Genomic DNA, 18,354 nt, shown 5'->3' on the forward strand with positions numbered 1-18,354 from the left:
TGACTTTTACAACTATACATTTTAGTCATAGGTACAATTGTACATTGTTGCATATTATTGGTCTAGGACTATACGAGCCCAGTCTTACCTCAGTACATGGTTATAGGATTTTAAATGGTGGCAACTGCTAGAGGTCGAGCAGATTATGTCCCACCTACTGTACCTGATATTGTCGGCAACGAATGTGTCGTCCTGGTGTACTGTCAGACAAGATGCCTTCGACTCTGACTATATAGCCTTCCATGTCGCAGGTGCTCAAACAGTAAACACTAGCGACCAAGCCACAGAATTCAGCAGCAGCTCCATACAGCCTATTGATCCAGCAGCAAGTAACAGAAGATCTATACTGCCTGATCCATCTGAAAATATGCCAAATCTGCCGGAAGATGAAAGAACCCCACAAGACACAGCTGACTACGAATGTCATGGAGATAGTCCATTCTGATTTAGCAGAGGTAAAGCATTTGGGAGCAGCAATGAATTTCAAGGAATTTTGTGGAAATAATTATCTGACACGCAAAATTTTTCCCTATCAGGAAATAAGCCTAATTCCCACTAGAGAGGGCAAGAAAAAAGATTCAGTACCAAGACACTGATTTCATTCTTCTGTTTCCTCAGTATGACCAATATTTTACCTTCATCAACAGATGAGGCAGACCCGACCAGCAAAGATAAATAAGTATCTGCGCTGGTGAACTGAAACTTCGCTTCGGAACAACTGTCCTACTGATTCCTGTGAGCAGAAATATCACGTGTAGTAATATTACCTTATCTGGAACTACCTAGCATGAACACTATCGGCATGATGTAATATTAAGTATCTAAATAACTATGTATAATCATCTCAAGTAACCTCTTTTGATTATTACTGAATTAAGCATACCAACTTATGAACTTCTATCTTCATTTTATCTACCTCCTTTAGCGAGTTAGACTGCTGGAACTTGCATACAACAGTTCTAAGTTCTCTACACTATCCAAGCTAAATAATGACACACTGGATATACCAGCAAACCAACTGTGGCTTAGCCAATATTGTTCCTGTTTTGTTTCCGCCGTATGAAGGAACCAGAAAATTTAGCTTATCGAATATCGTTCCACGGGCGCGGCGTGTCGCCGCGCCGAAACTTCCTAGTACCTATCTAAAGATCCATCGATGGCTCCCATGTTGTGGCCGAAAGCAGCATATACCAAGGTGAATGCCCATTGCAGATAGTCGCGTGCCTCAACCATGGCATGGTCGACGGGTTGTCCTTGTAGGCGGCGTAGGCAAAGATGGAGGAGAATGTAGATGCATCTGTCGAGGTAGTAGTCTATCGTGGGGCGCAACAAGGAAAGTGCAATGAGGATGGCGATGTGGAAGCCCTGGGGGTCGAAGATAGCGTGCGCTAGCGGCACCCAGGAATGAGCTGGGGGCCTAGGTGGGCACGCTCTAAAAAAGTTGTGCTTGCCCATGTGGCATTTAAAATTTACTAAATAATTAATGTAAATATTAAATGATGTCTCATAACATTATATTTAAATAAATGGGTTTCAAATTTGGAAGATATTTTATACAGGACTGTATATTTCTATTGAACTTATTGCTATCATATTATAACTTTATTGTGTACAATTTTAGATTACTTAGATTGCTTAATTAACCACCTAACACTATATCCGGATATCAGTTCTACTATGCATTATACTGTTGTAATGTATAATGTATAGTTTTCTTGTGCTAATTTAAATTTATGCAGTAAAGTTTCCATTAAACTATTTTCACCTATTGCTAAAATTATATGGCGTATTTACATATGTATGTATGTATGTATGTATATATATTGATATCCAAAAATACCATGATAGAGATCTATAAATTGTACAATCAAATAAATATCTTAGTCGTCGTTCTAGTTTATTGTTAGGTACTTATACTTACAGAAATTTCAAACCATTGGCAAATTTGCCTTGCAAGTTAGATTCCGAAGTAATTTGCAAAACGTGTGTGCTCTGCACATGGTATTGAAACTATAAATACTTTTATTATAATAATCGAAGAACATAAAATTACCTAACGTATGCTTGTTTTAAATGTGTTTGGTGATCATATGGTGTATACAAATGCTCTTGCTATTTTTTCAAATAATTTTTTTTGCACGGAATCAGACATGAAAATCTATCACACGTCGTATAGATATAAATAGGTAAAACCATGAACGAGTAAAATTGGTTCAAAAAAGGAACATAATATCACCATTCATCTCCATGGTCATTTTTGCGATTACAACAATAAACCAAAACGAGAATTGTTCAGATTGCTCGGGGCACTGTCGTGCGTCCAAGGCACCAGGACCCATCCGAGCCAGGGGCAATTTCATGATGTCTCTAGGGGGTAAAACTATAATCTAACCCCTCTGCTATAAACAAAAAAAATCTATATAACATGCAACATATGAAATAATTTATCTTGTACTAGCTTACAAAATTCGTGTAATATTCATAGGTACAAAATCACCGAGAAGAGGATAAATCTGAATCTCATTCAAATATGTCCTGGAAAAATAATCACCAACGCGTTGTCAGGATGTGCACTAAATAGAACACGGGCGGAGGAGCCAGTGTGCACATTTACATCGGTATCTCCGTGTGGGAAACCAGAGGGTTCATTAAAGACCCACCGTAGAGTATTGATGCATTGCATTTAAAGATGGAACTGGCCGTGGAGTCGCTGATATGCCGATCCCGTCCCTGAAATCCGACGTGGCACAGGGTGACGACGCACCCTTTCGACGCCCTATGGGTTGAGACCAGCACGGATTGCCCAAGATTTTATTGGGCTCGAAAACACGCCGATAATTTTTGGAATGCGTCGGTGTGAGTCTACAAACAATGACGGTCATCAAATTGCTATTCAAATCGCTATCGGACGCTGCCGGTGAGATGCTCTAAGTCTAGAATACAAAATCGATGAGAGGAGGCAATAATAGCAATTATACTAACATTTGTTTTTTGCGAAACATTATACTAACGTTTCCTCTTTTTTGCAAATTAACACATATACTCCCGGCCTCTTTTTCTCATCGGTATCCTTTGATCGATCAATCTAGGTTGACCGGTACCTCTTTTCTCATCTATCGAGGATCGATCGTTGCAACATGGTTGACACGGCGGCTACAGGCGGCGGCAGATTCCGAAGCACGGCGGGCGACGACCCCGCAACCGTGCTGGCCGCCGTCCGTAGCAGCATCTTCCAAGTCTGCAAGGAACAGCTCTCCGCGGAGCTGAAGCGTCTCCGGGCCGTCGTCGCCTCCGGCTCCGCTTCCGGCTCCGAGGCCGTCGAGGCGGTCCGCGCGGCCTCCCTCGTCGTGGGCGAGGCAGCCGCGGTCGTAGCCGAGGCCAACGCCGTCCTCGGCCTGCGGGATCTCGCGGACGACAACGTCGTGGGATGGTCAAACCACAACCACCTCGAGCTCCACATCAAGCAGTCCCGGATGCTGGTGGACGCCATGGAGAGCGCCCCGCCGGAGAGCAGGAGGACGATCGTCCATGGGCTGGTGGTGGAGATGTCCCATATCAGCGTGTTCGCCTCCATCTGGTGCCACACGCCGCCGCCTCCGCCCTATCGCCCTCGGCGGAACTCGATGTCGGCGGCTGTCGTTGACGAACTAGCCTCGGGGATTGAGGCCGTGCAACTGTCAGCGCAAGAATAAGATATGTTTTTCCAGTAAAATGTAGTATCTTTTAGAATTCCGACTTGTTTTCTTAGACCTGCCATGGTCAATTATGTGAGTACCTTTGTGAACAATTGAGCAGCTGGTGCTCTAGTATTCTGCTCTCTATGAATTGTGCACTTGCCATTTTATATGTTTTTTTTTCTTTTGCAATTTGGCCTTTAATCCTCATTTTGCATCGTGGCTTTGATGTCACGGATATATGACCCGTGACTAATGTTGCGCTATCATATCGCAGACAATGGTCGAAATAACAAGAGACCTATACCAGTGTCACCAAATGGCTATCAATTTAATACTACAACTAGAATGCTTCTACCACCAAAAAACAATTAGATAGTTTGACAGAACAAACAGCATTCTGCCAATATCATATACTATACACACATCTTCTCAGTATACAATGCAGGTGTGACAATATTCATCCCAATACTTTCTTGGAAGTACATATATATGAGTGACGACTTGCTATGCTAAATTTGCTGTGCTATTATGTCGCCTTTTGCAGATCTGGATTCTGGATCAGCTGATTGGTTGGCTTATTTATGATCTTCTGCCTTGCTTTCTGTTGTAGAAAATGTTTTGATAGTGCCAATCTCTGAAAGCGTCAGAAATGAACAAATCAATTACCTTCAGTTTCCGTTCGATGAGCTGTAAGTTATCTATATCTGTGATAGAAATCATCTATTGTAGCAAATCACCTCGATTAGGCAGGAATCTGGAGTCTTGTTGGCCGACCTGAATCTCTTTTTTTTTTTTTTTTTGAACAAGACCTGAATCTCCAATCTGTGCATGTTAATTGCCAAGAACCTGAGTTTTGGCATTTATTTCGGCATTTTGAAATTCCGGTGATTACTATGTATAAAGCCATCTTCTTTCATGTTCGTAAAATCAAGCGGAAAAATTGAGGTTGGAGGTGTTTTTAATTGTCTCTTTAGTTGTCTGTAGCATCTTTATTGATTTATTTAAATATGTATAATTAAATCTTTGATGTGGTTAGTTTCATTGGGAATCTCGTTATTTCCTTCTTTTCTCCAAATTTGTAATTGATACCAACTGAACATGGATCCAATATTGAAGCCGTTCCACACATCTGGTCTAGTGTAGAACAAAATATTGTTTTTGGAAATTTGATGCCAGCATGTCAACTACTGGCTTTGTTTTCTGGTTTATTACATATTCTCTTGAATAAATAAATTATTCATTTCTTTGACTCATAGTTCACATTTTAGAGTTTGAAATTTACTCTTAATCCATCTGCGATTGCGTCGATGTTCGTAGTGGCACCTCACTGTAGCTCCAGGACATTGACGCTACGGCTTCATAAGCGTCCTGTCATGTCTCTTGCAGCTAAAGAATGGACCCAGGGTATGCACTTATCTTCTATTTTCCATGTTTTTCGCGTAAACGCAAAAGCCTTGCGTTTCCATGTGTATGGCTCTTCCGGTTCATCAATTTTTCACAATTTGTTTCAGACCAGTGGCATTTGGGAAAACTGATAGCAGGACCACCAAATTGATGCATGAGATGCAGCTATAATGGTGAAATTTACCACTGATTACAGCCGTTAGAGTGGAAAATATAATGGTGAAATCAGATCCTTCCTTTGTGTGCTATTTTCGTGTACCTTTACAAACTTTCAAGTAACATGTGTGATGCGATGTATGTGAAAAATTGATTACCTGGGACCCTGCGCACATTGCCAGAGTAGATTTGTCACTTGTTGTTCCTCTGATGTTCTTGAGCATGAACTAGTAAAGTATAATATATGTTCTTGTTATGATTTTCTTCTCTGGCCTTAAATGGAAAGGGCATGTTAGTGTCCAATTGAACTTTCTGATAGCATTATTAGTTCCTGATCCGAATTCTGTCTTGCTGCTGCTCTAAAGTAATAAATCCAATTGAACTCTGTGAAAGCAGTAATAGCTCTTCCTGATCCTTTGCTGCAATCCATATTGTAGAAATCCTATAAAGCAACACATCTGATGTTAGCTGCTTGTTGAAGGTTTGTCATCTTGTTCCCTACAGGTCAAGTAACACTCTGCATTATAAGAGTAATCTTATCCAATCAGACAATTTTGTTTACTTTTCTTTTGGATGTACATCTGAAACTATATTTTGTTGCAATTGTTCAGCATTATAAATACGAAACTTTTTCAACCAGATTTTTATTTATCCTTTTTTATGTACATCTGAAACTAGATGCTATTCATATTTTTCAGTTCCTCTCTTGTGTTTGATTTGCCTCCTTTTCTCTTTTAACAAGCTGTGATTTCTATTTCAGCTGATCAGGAGAGTTGCATGGTGGTCAAGCTATTGCCTTAGGTCAAGAAATACTGCCCCTTGAATCCATGTGGGTGTTGATAGTATTGTACATAATCTGAGGTGATTCTGTATCCTTGGGTACAAATAGACATCCTTTTCTTATGAAGATTTGGTTCAAATTTGTACTTAAAACACAACTTATATGTATGGGGAAAATATTTTATTTTCTCTAGTTATGTTGCAGTTGCAAGACATTTGTCTCGTTGATAAGTGATATGATTTTTGCATTCTAGTTTCTAATGTCTTCCAAACTTGATCAAATTTCTAAGAATCAGTTGAGAAACTCAATGATACTCTTGTGGAACACAAACCATTGGCAAATTTGCCTTGCAAGTTAGATTCCGAAGTAATTTGCAAAACGTGTGTGCTCTGCACATGGTATTGAAACTATAAATACTTTTATTATAATAATCGAAGAACATAAAATTACCTAACGTATGCTTGTTTTAAATGTGTTTGGTGATCATATGGTGTATACAAATGCTCTTGCTATTTTTTCAAATAATTTTTTTGCACGGAATCAGACATGAAAATCTATCACACGTCGTATAGATATAAATAGGTAAAACCATGAACGAGTAAAATTGGTTCAAAAAAGGAACATAATATCACCATTCATCTCCATGGTCATTTTTGCGATTACAACAATAAACCAAAACGAGAATTGTTCAGATTGCTCGGGGCACTGTCGTGCGTCCAAGGCACCAGGACCCATCCGAGCCAGGGGCAATTTCATGATGTCTCTAGGGGGTAAAACTATAATCTAACCCCTCTGCTATAAACAAAAAAAAAATCTATATAACATGCAACATATGAAATAATTTATCTTGTACTAGCTTACAAAATTCGTGTAATATTCATAGGTACAAAATCACCGAGAAGAGGATAAATCTGAATCTCATTCAAATATGTCCTGGAAAAATAATCACCAACGCGTTGTCAGGATGTGCACTAAATAGAACACGGGCGGAGGAGCCAGTGTGCACATTTACATCGGTATCTCCGTGTGGGAAACCAGAGGGTTCATTAAAGACCCACCGTAGAGTATTGATGCATTGCATTTAAAGATGGAACTGGCCGTGGAGTCGCTGATATGCCGATCCCGTCCCTGAAATCCGACGTGGCACAGGGTGACGACGCACCCTTTCGACGCCCTATGGGTTGAGACCAGCACGGATTGCCCAAGATTTTATTGGGCTCGAAAACACGCCGATAATTTTTGGAATGCGTCGGTGTGAGTCTACAAACAATGACGGTCATCAAATTGCTATTCAAATCGCTATCGGACGCGCCGGTGAGATGCTCTAAGTCTAGAATACAAAATCGATGAGAGGAGGCAATAATAGCAATTATACTAACATTTGTTTTTTGCGAAACATTATACTAACGTTTCCTCTTTTTTGCAAATTAACACATATACTCCCGGCCTCTTTTTCTCATCGGTATCCTTTGATCGATCAATCTAGGTTGACCGGTACCTCTTTTCTCATCTATCGAGGATCGATCGTTGCAACATGGTTGACACGGCGGCTACAGGCGGCGGCAGATTCCGAAGCACGGCGGGCGACGACCCCGCAACCGTGCTGGCCGCCGTCCGTAGCAGCATCTTCCAAGTCTGCAAGGAACAGCTCTCCGCGGAGCTGAAGCGTCTCCGGGCCGTCGTCGCCTCCGGCTCCGCTTCCGGCTCCGAGGCCGTCGAGGCGGTCCGCGCGGCCTCCCTCGTCGTGGGCGAGGCAGCCGCGGTCGTAGCCGAGGCCAACGCCGTCCTCGGCCTGCGGGATCTCGCGGACGACAACGTCGTGGGATGGTCAAACCACAACCACCTCGAGCTCCACATCAAGCAGTCCCGGATGCTGGTGGACGCCATGGAGAGCGCCCCGCCGGAGAGCAGGAGGACGATCGTCCATGGGCTGGTGGTGGAGATGTCCCATATCAGCGTGTTCGCCTCCATCTGGTGCCACACGCCGCCGCCTCCGCCCTATCGCCCTCGGCGGAACTCGATGTCGGCGGCTGTCGTTGACGAACTAGCCTCGGGGATTGAGGCCGTGCAACTGTCAGCGCAAGAATAAGATATGTTTTTCCAGTAAAATGTAGTATCTTTTAGAATTCCGACTTGTTTTCTTAGACCTGCCATGGTCAATTATGTGAGTACCTTTGTGAACAATTGAGCAGCTGGTGCTCTAGTATTCTGCTCTCTATGAATTGTGCACTTGCCATTTTATATGTTTTTTTTTCTTTTGCAATTTGGCCTTTAATCCTCATTTTGCATCGTGGCTTTGATGTCACGGATATATGACCCGTGACTAATGTTGCGCTATCATATCGCAGACAATGGTCGAAATAACAAGAGACCTATACCAGTGTCACCAAATGGCTATCAATTTAATACTACAACTAGAATGCTTCTACCACCAAAAAACAATTAGATAGTTTGACAGAACAAACAGCATTCTGCCAATATCATATACTATACACACATCTTCTCAGTATACAATGCAGGTGTGACAATATTCATCCCAATACTTTCTTGGAAGTACATATATATGAGTGACGACTTGCTATGCTAAATTTGCTGTGCTATTATGTCGCCTTTTGCAGATCTGGATTCTGGATCAGCTGATTGGTTGGCTTATTTATGATCTTCTGCCTTGCTTTCTGTTGTAGAAAATGTTTTGATAGTGCCAATCTCTGAAAGCGTCAGAAATGAACAAATCAATTACCTTCAGTTTCCGTTCGATGAGCTGTAAGTTATCTATATTTGTGATAGAAATCATCTATTGTAGCAAATCACCTCGATTAGGCAGGAATCTGGAGTCTTGTTGGCCGACCTGAATCTCTTTTTTTTTTTTTTTTGAACAAGACCTGAATCTCCAATCTGTGCATGTTAATTGCCAAGAACCTGAGTTTTGGCATTTATTTCGGCATTTTGAAATTCCGGTGATTACTATGTATAAAGCCATCTTCTTTCATGTTCGTAAAATCAAGCGGAAAAATTGAGGTTGGAGGTGTTTTTAATTGTCTCTTTAGTTGTCTGTAGCATCTTTATTGATTTATTTAAATATGTATAATTAAATCTTTGATGTGGTTAGTTTCATTGGGAATCTCGTTATTTCCTTCTTTTCTCCAAATTTGTAATTGATACCAACTGAACATGGATCCAATATTGAAGCCGTTCCACACATCTGGTCTAGTGTAGAACAAAATATTGTTTTTGGAAATTTGATGCCAGCATGTCAACTACTGGCTTTGTTTTCTGGTTTATTACATATTCTCTTGAATAAATAAATTATTCATTTCTTTGACTCATAGTTCACATTTTAGAGTTTGAAATTTACTCTTAATCCATCTGCGATTGCGTCGATGTTCGTAGTGGCACCTCACTGTAGCTCCAGGACATTGACGCTACGGCTTCATAAGCGTCCTGTCATGTCTCTTGCAGCTAAAGAATGGACCCAGGGTATGCACTTATCTTCTATTTTCCATGTTTTTCGCGTAAACGCAAAAGCCTTGCGTTTCCATGTGTATGGCTCTTCCGGTTCATCAATTTTTCACAATTTGTTTCAGACCAGTGGCATTTGGGAAAACTGATAGCAGGACCACCAAATTGATGCATGAGATGCAGCTATAATGGTGAAATTTACCACTGATTACAGCCGTTAGAGTGGAAAATATAATGGTGAAATCAGATCCTTCCTTTGTGTGCTATTTTCGTGTACCTTTACAAACTTTCAAGTAACATGTGTGATGCGATGTATGTGAAAAATTGATTACCTGGGACCCTGCGCACATTGCCAGAGTAGATTTGTCACTTGTTGTTCCTCTGATGTTCTTGAGCATGAACTAGTAAAGTATAATATATGTTCTTGTTATGATTTTCTTCTCTGGCCTTAAATGGAAAGGGCATGTTAGTGTCCAATTGAACTTTCTGATAGCATTATTAGTTCCTGATCCGAATTCTGTCTTGCTGCTGCTCTAAAGTAATAAATCCAATTGAACTCTGTGAAAGCAGTAATAGCTCTTCCTGATCCTTTGCTGCAATCCATATTGTAGAAATCCTATAAAGCAACACATCTGATGTTAGCTGCTTGTTGAAGGTTTGTCATCTTGTTCCCTACAGGTCAAGTAACACTCTGCATTATAAGAGTAATCTTATCCAATCAGACAATTTTGTTTACTTTTCTTTTGGATGTACATCTGAAACTATATTTTGTTGCAATTGTTCAGCATTATAAATACGAAACTTTTTCAACCAGATTTTTATTTATCCTTTTTTATGTACATCTGAAACTAGATGCTATTCATATTTTTCAGTTCCTCTCTTGTGTTTGATTTGCCTCCTTTTCTCTTTTAACAAGCTGTGATTTCTATTTCAGCTGATCAGGAGAGTTGCATGGTGGTCAAGCTATTGCCTTAGGTCAAGAAATACTGCCCCTTGAATCCATGTGGGTGTTGATAGTATTGTACATAATCTGAGGTGATTCTGTATCCTTGGGTACAAATAGACATCCTTTTCTTATGAAGATTTGGTTCAAATTTGTACTTAAAACACAACTTATATGTATGGGGAAAATATTTTATTTTCTCTAGTTATGTTGCAGTTGCAAGACATTTGTCTCGTTGATAAGTGATATGATTTTTGCATTCTAGTTTCTAATGTCTTCCAAACTTGATCAAATTTCTAAGAATCAGTTGAGAAACTCAATGATACTCTTGTGGAACACAAACCATTGGCAAATTTGCCTTGCAAGTTAGATTCCGAAGTAATTTGCAAAACGTGTGTGCTCTGCACATGGTATTGAAACTATAAATACTTTTATTATAATAATCGAAGAACATAAAATTACCTAACGTATGCTTGTTTTAAATGTGTTTGGTGATCATATGGTGTATACAAATGCTCTTGCTATTTTTTCAAATAATTTTTTTTGCACGGAATCAGACATGAAAATCTATCACACGTCGTATAGATATAAATAGGTAAAACCATGAACGAGTAAAATTGGTTCAAAAAAGGAACATAATATCACCATTCATCTCCATGGTCATTTTTGCGATTACAACAATAAACCAAAACGAGAATTGTTCAGATTGCTCGGGGCACTGTCGTGCGTCCAAGGCACCAGGACCCATCCGAGCCAGGGGCAATTTCATGATGTCTCTAGGGGGTAAAACTATAATCTAACCCCTCTGCTATAAACAAAAAAAAATCTATATAACATGCAACATATGAAATAATTTATCTTGTACTAGCTTACAAAATTCGTGTAATATTCATAGGTACAAAATCACCGAGAAGAGGATAAATCTGAATCTCATTCAAATATGTCCTGGAAAAATAATCACCAACGCGTTGTCAGGATGTGCACTAAATAGAACACGGGCGGAGGAGCCAGTGTGCACATTTACATCGGTATCTCCGTGTGGGAAACCAGAGGGTTCATTAAAGACCCACCGTAGAGTATTGATGCATTGCATTTAAAGATGGAACTGGCCGTGGAGTCGCTGATATGCCGATCCCGTCCCTGAAATCCGACGTGGCACAGGGTGACGACGCACCCTTTCGACGCCCTATGGGTTGAGACCAGCACGGATTGCCCAAGATTTTATTGGGCTCGAAAACACGCCGATAATTTTTGGAATGCGTCGGTGTGAGTCTACAAACAATGACGGTCATCAAATTGCTATTCAAATCGCTATCGGACGCGCCGGTGAGATGCTCTAAGTCTAGAATACAAAATCGATGAGAGGAGGCAATAATAGCAATTATACTAACATTTGTTTTTTGCGAAACATTATACTAACGTTTCCTCTTTTTTGCAAATTAACACATATACTCCCGGCCTCTTTTTCTCATCGGTATCCTTTGATCGATCAATCTAGGTTGACCGGTACCTCTTTTTCTCATCTATCGAGGATCGATCGTTGCAACATGGTTGACACGGCGGCTACAGGCGGCGGCAGATTCCGAAGCACGGCGGGCGACGACCCCGCAACCGTGCTGGCCGCCGTCCGTAGCAGCATCTTCCAAGTCTGCAAGGAACAGCTCTCCGCGGAGCTGAAGCGTCTCCGGGCCGTCGTCGCCTCCGGCTCCGCTTCCGGCTCCGAGGCCGTCGAGGCGGTCCGCGCGGCCTCCCTCGTCGTGGGCGAGGCAGCCGCGGTCGTAGCCGAGGCCAACGCCGTCCTCGGCCTGCGGGATCTCGCGGACGACAACGTCGTGGGATGGTCAAACCACAACCACCTCGAGCTCCACATCAAGCAGTCCCGGATGCTGGTGGACGCCATGGAGAGCGCCCCGCCGGAGAGCAGGAGGACGATCGTCCATGGGCTGGTGGTGGAGATGTCCCATATCAGCGTGTTCGCCTCCATCTGGTGCCACACGCCGCCGCCTCCGCCCTATCGCCCTCGGCGGAACTCGATGTCGGCGGCTGTCGTTGACGAACTAGCCTCGGGGATTGAGGCCGTGCAACTGTCAGCGCAAGAATAAGATATGTTTTTCCAGTAAAATGTAGTATCTTTTAGAATTCCGACTTGTTTTCTTAGACCTGCCATGGTCAATTATGTGAGTACCTTTGTGAACAATTGAGCAGCTGGTGCTCTAGTATTCTGCTCTCTATGAATTGTGCACTTGCCATTTTATATGTTTTTTTTCTTTTGCAATTTGGCCTTTAATCCTCATTTTGCATCGTGGCTTTGATGTCACGGATATATGACCCGTGACTAATGTTGCGCTATCATATCGCAGACAATGGTCGAAATAACAAGAGACCTATACCAGTGTCACCAAATGGCTATCAATTTAATACTACAACTAGAATGCTTCTACCACCAAAAAACAATTAGATAGTTTGACAGAACAAACAGCATTCTGCCAATATCATATACTATACACACATCTTCTCAGTATACAATGCAGGTGTGACAATATTCATCCCAATACTTTCTTGGAAGTACATATATATGAGTGACGACTTGCTATGCTAAATTTGCTGTGCTATTATGTCGCCTTTTGCAGATCTGGATTCTGGATCAGCTGATTGGTTGGCTTATTTATGATCTTCTGCCTTGCTTTCTGTTGTAGAAAATGTTTTGATAGTGCCAATCTCTGAAAGCGTCAGAAATGAACAAATCAACTACCTTCAGTTTCCGTTCGATGAGCTGTAAGTTATCTATATTTGTGATAGAAATCATCTATTGTAGCAAATCACCTCGATTAGGCAGGAATCTGGAGTCTTGTTGGCCGACCTGAATCTCTTTTTTTTTTTTTTTTTTGAACAAGACCTGAATCTCCAATCTGTGCATGTTAATTGCCAAGAACCTGAGTTTTGGCATTTATTTCGGCATTTTGAAATTCCGGTGATTACTATGTATAAAGCCATCTTCTTTCATGTTCGTAAAATCAAGCGGAAAAATTGAGGTTGGAGGTGTTTTTAATTGTCTCTTTAGTTGTCCGTAGCATCTTTATTGATTTATTTAAATATGTATAATTAAATCTTTGATGTGGTTAGTTTCATTGGGAATCTCGTTATTTCCTTCTTTTCTCCAAATTTGTAATTGATACCAACTGAACATGGATCCAATATTGAAGCCGTTCCACACATCTGGTCTAGTGTAGAACAAAATATTGTTTTTGGAAATTTGATGCCAGCATGTCAACTACTGGCTTTGTTTTCTGGTTTATTACATATTCTCTTGAATAAATAAATTATTCATTTCTTTGACTCATAGTTCACATTTTAGAGTTTGAAATTTACTCTTAATCCATCTGCGATTGCGTCGATGTTCGTAGTGGCACCTCACTGTAGCTCCAGGACATTGACGCTACGGCTTCATAAGCGTCCTGTCATGTCTCTTGCAGCTAAAGAATGGACCCAGGGTATGCACTTATCTTCTATTTTCCATGTTTTTCGCGTAAACGCAAAAGCCTTGCGTTTCCATGTGTATGGCTCTTCCGGTTCATCAATTTTTCACAATTTGTTTCAGACCAGTGGCATTTGGGAAAACTGATAGCAGGACCACCAAATTGATGCATGAGATGCAGCTATAATGGTGAAATTTACCACTGATTACAGCCGTTAGAGTGGAAAATATAATGGTGAAATCAGATCCTTCCTTTGTGTGCTATTTTCGTGTACCTTTACAAACTTTCAAGTAACATGTGTGATGCGATGTATGTGAAAAATTGATTACCTGGGACCCTGCGCACATTGCCAGAGTAGATTTGTCACTTGTTGTTCCTCTGATGTTCTTGAGCATGAACTAGTAAAGTATAATATATGTTCTTGTTATGATTTTCTTCTCTGGCCTTAAATGGAAAGGGCATGTTAGTGTCCAATTGAACTTTCTGATAGCATTATTAGTTCCTGATCCGAATTCTGTCTTGCTGCTGCTCTAAAGTAATAAATCCAATTGAACTCTGTGAAAGCAGTAATAGCTCTTCCTGATCCTTTGCTGCAATCCATATTGTAGAAATCCTATAAAGCAACACATCTGATGTTAGCTGCTTGTTGAAGGTTTGTCATCTTGTTCCCTACAGGTCAAGTAACACTCTGCATTATAAGAGTAATCTTATCCAATCAGACAATTTTGTTTACTTTTCTTTTGGATGTACATCTGAAACTATATTTTGTTGCAATTGTTCAGCATTATAAATACGAAACTTTTTCAACCAGATTTTTATTTATCCTTTTTTATGTACATCTGAAACTAGATGCTATTCATATTTTTCAGTTCCTCTCTTGTGTTTGATTTGCCTCCTTTTCTCTTTTAACAAGCTGTGATTTCTATTTCAGCTGATCAGGAGAGTTGCATGGTGGTCAAGCTATTGCCTTAGGTCAAGAAATACTGCCCCTTGAATCCATGTGGGTGTTGATAGTATTGTACATAATCTGAGGTGATTCTGTATCCTTGGGTACAAATAGACATCCTTTTCTTATGAAGATTTGGTTCAAATTTGTACTTAAAACACAACTTATATGTATGGGGAAAATATTTTATTTTCTCTAGTTATGTTGCAGTTGCAAGACATTTGTCTCGTTGATAAGTGATATGATTTTTGCATTCTAGTTTCTAATGTCTTCCAAACTTGATCAAATTTCTAAGAATCAGTTGAGAAACTCAACGATACTCTTGTGGAACACGTAGAAACATGTAGGGACTTGCCAGTTTTTTGTCCCCGCTTTCCAAGAAAGTTGATGCAATTCAAACCTGGGAGGGCACTAGTTAGCTCTCATAAACCTGCATTTTTATAACGGTTGAGTGGTACAGGAAAGGGAGAGAGACAGCTCGAACAAGATTTTCCAACCCGAGCTCGCCGGTACAATGGCATAGAGCAAAACAAGGTTGTAGAACTATTCAGTCACCTGATTCCTGGTATCAGCTATGTTTGGAGAATTATTCTGAAGGGCATTAACCTCTAGAAGGAAGGGCTGATCTGGACGGTGGGCGACGTCACAAATTGATATATGGCACGACCCCGTGGATCCCTCTCGGAGTTACCTGGCTGATTTGCTTCTCGTCAAGCGAAAGGTGTTCTTACAAGAGTTAGTGGGCTTATCATCCGAATAACTGAAACTTGGGACAGTGACCTTGTGAACGATAATTTCCAGTGATTTCTCTCTTCCAATTCCCATGTGGTAGTACTTAATATGAGGCTACACGTGGCAGTCGCTGGATTCAGGCTGCGAGGACGTCGTGGCGGTCTGCGCAGGTGCCCATATACTACCATGCCGACTCGCGAAGGGAGACGAGGATGGGCAAGCCCATGATTATGTCTCTTCCTCACTGAACCTCCGCCTCCAACACCAGCTGATCCTCCTGCTACTGTCACCCGCGGTGCCTCACTGCTCAGCCCTCCACCATCCGCCGCCCACCGCTGGTTTGCCGCCATCGGGACCTCCCTCTGAACCCGCTCACCTCCCCTAACTCCAGCAAACCCCTTGCATCCGAAACCCTAAGTACCATTCCTCGCCTTCGTCAGCGATATCATGGCCAGACACGTTGTCCCCATCACCGGTGAGGTTGGCGTTCGTTTTCCTCGCGTCATCTGTCCACCTGAAAAAGGCCGAGCAAAACCAGGGTCCCTCCTCACACGAGCGTCGGCACGCTAACGGATGCAAAGAACCTTAAATAGGATTTGTTGTCGACGCAGTCTCCTTCATCATGGGCGAGGCAGTCATAGTTGTATCCAACACCACCCTCTGCCTCCGGGGTCCCACAAGCAACGACTCAAGGGATGGTCGAACCGGAACCTGTTGGATGATTAGGCACAATTTTCATGATTAATTCCAAAATATTAAGCATGACGACAGCAACTACTAACATGTGAAACTCGAACATACTAGATACATTAATCAACATGAATAGTAGCATGGCAAACGGTACAACATCCATCGCTAAATAGATCGAGATATGTCGCACGTACCGATCTGGTGGAGGTGGCGGTGGAGGTGTAGCAGATGATGTCACAGTAGTAACGTTGTTGATGACAACGTTGTTGACGACTGGGACGACGGGTCGAAGTAGACGGCGTTGAAGACGACGGTAGGCAGCACCGCCCGACTTGGACGGAAGACGACCCGTGATGAAGAGCTTGAGCAGTCGCGCAGAGCGCTTCCCAAAAACCTAATTTGCCCTCTCCCGTACAGGATCGCAAGGACGAGTGGTTCCGGAGACCTGCTCTCCCGTTCGCCGATGCACGTCGGCGCGCGGGATGGAGTAGGCTACGATGGCAGCGCAAGCAGAGATAGGTGGAAACCCTAACTCGTGTATTCGGTGTGTTTCTGCGGTAGCCGGGCAAGAGATTATATAGGCTCGGGATCCACTCACCACGAGCGCGGCGCGCGTCGTGACGTGTCGAGTCGAGACGAGACGAGCGAGCGAGGAGGAGGAGGAGCGCGCGTGTAGCACTCCTATTCTCACTCACTTACTAGTGGTGAAACAACCCACCTTATAAGGTGGTCTAACTTCCTCCCAACTTTCCATGTGGGACTAAACTTCCCACCTCTTGCCACTCCCTAGTGAGCTGCCACCAACTTGGGCTCAAACTCACAAGGCTGCCACTAAGTGGGCTTTGAGATTTATAGGGAAAATCTGAAATCTAGTATGGGCCACTAAAAGTGGGCCCAATATTTCAACAATCCCCCACCAGATCTCAAATCCCCATTTAAAGATTTACCAATACTCGCTGCTTGTTTATATACCAGTGTTTCAGCGGAGACTGTTAAGTTGAACTTCCGCCTAGAGCCTTAAGCTACATCCATTCACACTTGAACAATGGACTAAGCCTTGAATTGCAAGTTTTGCGTGAACAGGGTTTCACTCAAAGTCATGACCAGTACATGGCTGCCAGTAGCCTACCCCGCGGGTGAAGCATATGCATCATACTTCATGGTCTCTTCATGAGTTTACTAGAGATCACCCAAATCTCATAGATTGTGATGTTTAACAATCGGACTCATATAGGTGTGTTATTTCAAGAATGCTCTGTAGGACAGCATCTTTGCTAAAGATAGCCAACATAAACACATTAAGGCTTGTTGCCAACCTGCCTTACAGCAATTGAGAGTTGTGCATCTTCACATAGAGAGGGTTGCATAATACTCTCCTCAATTAAACCACTAGTTTGTTCTTCCCAGGTCCTAATTCATGGGATCTCCGATCACAAAGGTTGGGTTACCACTATGGCGTAACATCAACGGGTCTCAAACCCATCTCCCTCGATGCACTTTCTATCACGTTACGTGATAGTCCCTTTGTAAAGGGGTCTGCCAGGTTTTTGTCTGTTTGAATATATGTAACAGTTATTACTCCGGAGTTTCGCAATTTCTCGACAGTACTTCAAACGTCTCTTGACGTGTCTTGATGACTTCGCGTTATCCTTAGAATTGTTCACTTTGACAATTACAGTTTGATTGTCACAATTCAAAAGGATTGCCGGAACGAGTTTTTCAACCACGAGCAAGTCCATCAAGAGCTCACGCAACCATTCCGATTCAACGGTGGTTGTGTCTAAAGCAATAAGTTCTGCTTCCATAGTTGACCTCGTCAATATGGTTTGCTTGCAAGATCTCCATGACACCGCGCCACCTCCAAAGGTAAATACATACCCACTTGTGGCGTACGGATCAGCTACATCCGAGATCCAATTCGAATCACTATATCCTTCAAGCACAGGCTGGGTGCCCCGAATAGTGAATCTCATAACTCATTGTACCACATAGGTAGCGCATGACCCTATCAAGTGCATGCCAATGATCAGTACCCGGGTTTGACATGAACCTACTCAACTTGCTAACGAGCAAAAGAGATGTCGGGTCTA

At 42.1% G+C, this 18,354-nt stretch overlaps 1 long non-coding RNA gene across 1 annotated transcript; it reads left to right on the forward strand.

Annotated features, from left to right (window-relative positions):
* Window positions 1–255: 255 nt before the first annotated feature.
* On the forward strand, window positions 256–842 carry LOC124659389. The gene is made up of 2 exons (XR_006989557.1): window positions 256–455; window positions 648–842. It is a non-coding gene; the product is annotated as an uncharacterized LOC124659389 (long non-coding RNA).
* Window positions 843–18,354: the final 17,512 nt, after the last annotated feature.

The sequence above is a fragment of the Lolium rigidum genome, chromosome 6 (genome assembly GCF_022539505.1).
Source record: "Lolium rigidum isolate FL_2022 chromosome 6, APGP_CSIRO_Lrig_0.1, whole genome shotgun sequence".
NCBI lineage: Eukaryota > Viridiplantae > Streptophyta > Magnoliopsida > Poales > Poaceae > Lolium > Lolium rigidum.